We start from the raw sequence: 5420 nt of genomic DNA, 5'->3' as shown, positions 1-5420 counted from the left end.
TTCAGCAGTTAAAGGGGGGACACCACTTAGCCAATCAGCAAGCCCGGCCTGCAGGGGACAGCACGTGCTTACTGATGTACAGCCAAACACAAGAGCAGGGGTGCCACAGAGACGTTACCGAGACGGGCGACGTCATGCGTCACTGAACGTGGGGCGCTGACCTGCCATCTTTGTTTGGGGCAATCCCTCTGCGAGGTCTTGTAAGGACATATCAGTGTCAACATGTTCAGACACAAAGCAATGGAGTAACGAAAAAGTTAGTATACACCGTGCTCAAGATAGTGATGTATTATTTACCTAGGGGAATTTTACCACCAATTACCAAACATAGGGGAAGAAAAAACTAAGATGATTTAAAGAAACAATTATACCAAAGTAGTGCTGTGTAAAAATGCCAACAAGTGTATATATCAAAACCTGTTGATTTCAAGTGAATTGTTGAGAGGCTACTGCTGCTGTTTGCATGGGATGGCTCCACAAACCATAGAACTTATAGCAAAAACAGAAAGAGAAAACAGCGCAAAACCTCATAGTGTAGTATGTACATATTATAATATAATGTAACAGCAGGTGAGTATCACACGTACATCAAATTAGGATATTATAGGCATGGCATGTTAGGGACATGTTACCACATCAGCAACTGCACCAAGTCGCATCGATTCGAGCCGATTAAGAAGACAGAACTCTTTGTCTCCCGGATGGCTGTCTCCAGAGTCTCCGCTGCTAAACGTCCCATTGGATAGAAGCAACGCCGGTTCCTCGCTGAGTCTGTGTATCCAGCTCTCGGCAGAACTCTGATGACGTCACTGAAGCTCCGTCACGTCTCAGGCAGGGATGCTGGTTTTGAGTGTCCACATATAGTTACCACTCGTGGTATACACATACCCGCCCAGAGAGGTAATACCGGTATACACATACCCGCCCAGAGAGATAATACCGGTATACACATACACGCCCAGAGAGGTAATACCGGTATACACATACACGCCCAGAGAGGTAATACCGGTATACACATACACGCCCAGAGAGATAATACCGGTATACACATACACGCCCAGAGAGATAATACCGGTATACACATACACGTCCAGAGAGGTAATACCGGTATACACATACACGCCCAGAGAGATAATACTAGTATACGCATACCCGCCCAGAGAGATAATACTAGTATACACATACCCGCCCAGAGAGATAATACCGGTATACACATACACGCCCAGAGAGGTAATACCGGTATACACATACACGCCCAGAGAGATAATACTAGTATACGCATACCCGCCCAGAGAGATAATACTAGTATACACATACACGCCCAGAGAGGTAATACCGGTATACACATACCCGCCCAGAGAGATAATACCGGTATACACATACACGCCCAGAGAGGTAATACCGGTATACACATACCCGCCCAGAGAGATAATACCGGTATACACACACACACCCAGAGAGATAATACCGGTATACATATACACGCCCAGAGAGATAATACCAGTATACACACACACACACCCAGAGAGGTAATACCGGTATATACATACACACCCAGAGAGGTAATACCGGTATACACATACACGCCCAGAGAGATAATACTAGTATACACATACACGCCCAGAGAGGTAATACCGGTATACACATACACGCCCAGAGAGGTAATACCGGTATACACATACACGCCCAGAGAGGTAATACCGGTATACACATACCCGCCCAGAGAGATAATACCGGTATACACATACCCACCCAGAGAGATAATACTGGTATACACATAGCCGCCCAGAGAGGTAATACTAGTATACACATAGCCGCCCAGAGAGGTAATACCGGTATACACATACACGCCCAGAGAGATAATACTAGTATACGCATACCCGCCCAGAGAGATAATACCGGTATACACATACACGCCCAGAGAGGTAATACCGGTATACACATACCCGCCCAGAGAGATAATACCGGTATACACATACACGCCCAGAGAGGTAATACCGGTATACACATACCCGCCCAGAGAGATAATACCGGTATACACACACACACCCAGAGAGATAATACCGGTATACATATACACGCCCAGAGAGATAATACCAGTATACACACACACACACCCAGAGAGGTAATACCGGTATATACATACACACCCAGAGAGGTAATACCGGTATACACATACACGCCCAGAGAGATAATACTAGTATACACATACACGCCCAGAGAGGTAATACCGGTATACACATACACGCCCAGAGAGGTAATACCGGTATACACATACACGCCCAGAGAGGTAATACCGGTATACACATACCCGCCCAGAGAGATAATACCGGTATACACATACCCACCCAGAGAGATAATACTGGTATACACATAGCCGCCCAGAGAGGTAATACTAGTATACACATAGCCGCCCAGAGAGGTAATACCGGTATATACATACACGCACAGAGAGGTAATACCAGTATACACATACATGCCCAGAGAGATAATACCAGTATACACATACCCGCCCAGAGAGGTAATACTGGTATACACATACCCGCCCAGAGAGGTAATACCGGTATACACATACCCGCCCAGAGAGGTAATACCGGTATACACATACCCGCCCAGAGAGATAATACCGGTATACACATACCCGCCCAGAGAGGTAATACCGGTATACACATACACGCCCAGAGAAGTAATACCGGTATACACATACACGCCCAGAGAGGTAATACCGGTATACACATACACGCCCAGAGAGGTAATACCGGTATACACATACACGCCCAGGGAGATAATACCGGTATACACATACACGCCCAGAGAGGTAATACTGGTATACACATACCCGCCCAGGGAGATAATACCGGTATACACATACACGCCCAGAGAGGTAATACTGGTATACACATACCCGCCCAGAGAGATAATACTGGTATACACATACCCGCCCAGAGAGGTAATACCGGTATACACATACACGCCCAGAGAGGTAATACCGGTATACACATACCCGCCCAGAGAGATAATACCGGTATACACATACCCGCCCAGAGAGATAATACCGGTATACACATACACGCCCAGAGAGATAATACCGGTATACACATACACGCCCAGAGAGGTAATACCGGTATACACATACACGCCCAGAGAGAGGTAATACCGGTATACACATACACGCCCAGAGAGGTAATACTGGTATACACACACACACCCAGAGAGGTAATACCGGTATACACATACACGCCCAGAGAGGTAATACCGCTATACACATACACGCCCAGAGAGGTAATACCGGTATACACATACACGCCCAGAGAGATAATACTGGTATACACATACACGCCCAGAGAAGTAATACCGGTATACACATACACGCCCAGAGAGGTAATACCGGTATACACATACCCGCCCAGAGAGATAATACCGGTATACACATACACGCCCAGAGAGGTAATACCGGTATACACATACACGCCCAGAGAGGTAATACCGGTATACACATACACGCCCAGAGAGATAATACCGGTATACACATACACGCCCAGAGAGATAATACCGGTATACACATACACGTCCAGAGAGGTAATACCGGTATACACATACACGCCCAGAGAGATAATACTAGTATACGCATACCCGCCCAGAGAGATAATACTAGTATACACATACCCGCCCAGAGAGATAATACCGGTATACACATACACGCCCAGAGAGGTAATACTGGTATACACATACACGCCCAGAGAGATAATACTAGTATACGCATACCCGCCCAGAGAGATAATACTAGTATACACATACACGCCCAGAGAGGTAATACCGGTATACACATACCCGCCCAGAGAGATAATACCGGTATACACATACACGCCCAGAGAGGTAATACCGGTATACACATACCCGCCCAGAGAGATAATACCGGTATACACACACACACCCAGAGAGATAATACCGGTATACATATACACGCCCAGAGAGATAATACCAGTATACACACACACACACCCAGAGAGGTAATACCGGTATATACATACACACCCAGAGAGGTAATACCGGTATACACATACACGCCCAGAGAGATAATACTAGTATACACATACACGCCCAGAGAGGTAATACCGGTATACACATACACGCCCAGAGAGGTAATACTGGTATACACATACACGTCCAGAGAGGTAATACCGGTATACACATACACGCCCAGAGAGGTAATACCGGTATACACATACACGCCCAGAGAGGTAATACCGGTATACACATACACGCCCAGAGAGGTAATACTGGTATACACACACACACCCAGAGAGGTAATACCGGTATACACATACACGCCCAGAGAGGTAATACCGCTATACACATACACGCCCAGAGAGGTAATACCGGTATACACATACACGCCCAGAGAGGTAATACTGGTATACACATACACGTCCAGAGAGGTAATACCGGTATACACATACACGCCCAGAGAGGTAATACCGGTATACACATACACGCCCAGAGAGGTAATACCGGTATACACATACACGCCCAGAGAGGTAATACCGGTATACACATACACGCCCAGAGAGGTAATACCGGTATACACATACCTGCCCAGAGAGATAATACCGGTATACACATACCCGCCCAGAGAGATAATACTAGTATACACATACCCGCCCAGAGAGGTAACACCGGTATACACATACACGCCCAGAGAGGTAATACTGGTATACACATACACGCCCAGAGAGGTGATACCGGTATTGACGGGCCTGGTGTACTTCTGTTTTTCTCAAATACTGTTTTCCTCCCGTACCTTGTTTAACCTTTTGATGCATTTCGAAAATTTCTATCACACCTTCCACCCTCCCTTATCCACACCAAGACAACCAACTAATTCACTATAAGATAAGATATTTAAATATGCTTATACACTTTGTTTTAAATGTAATTGGCATAATAACCAATATGTAACCCATGAAATGTTTCTCATTGGTAGTGTTTGATGTGGCCTGTTCAGCCACTAGATGTCACTGTAACCCCAGGACTGCAGACACCTCCATTTACTATGTTACTGCTCTCCTTATACTATGTCACCGCTCTCCTTATACTGTGTCACTGCTCTCCTTATACTATGTCACTGCTCTCCTTATACTATGTCACTGCTCTCCTTATACTATGTCACTGCTCTCCTTATACTGTGTCACCGCTCTCCTTATACTATGTCACTGCTCTCCTTATACTGTGTCACCGCTCTCCTTATACTATGTTACTGCTCTCCTTATACTATGTCACTGCTCTCCTTATACTATGTCACTGTTCTCCTTATTCTATGTTACTGCTTTCCTTATACTATGTTACCGTTCTCCTTATACTGTGTCACCGCTCTCCTTATACTGTGTCACCGCTCTCCTTATACTATGTCACTGCTCTCC

Source organism: Ascaphus truei, chromosome 6 (assembly GCF_040206685.1).
Source record: "Ascaphus truei isolate aAscTru1 chromosome 6, aAscTru1.hap1, whole genome shotgun sequence".
Classification (NCBI taxonomy): Eukaryota; Metazoa; Chordata; class Amphibia; order Anura; family Ascaphidae; genus Ascaphus; species Ascaphus truei.
The sequence above is the reverse complement of the archived record's forward strand: the minus strand, read 5'-3'. Positions refer to the sequence as shown.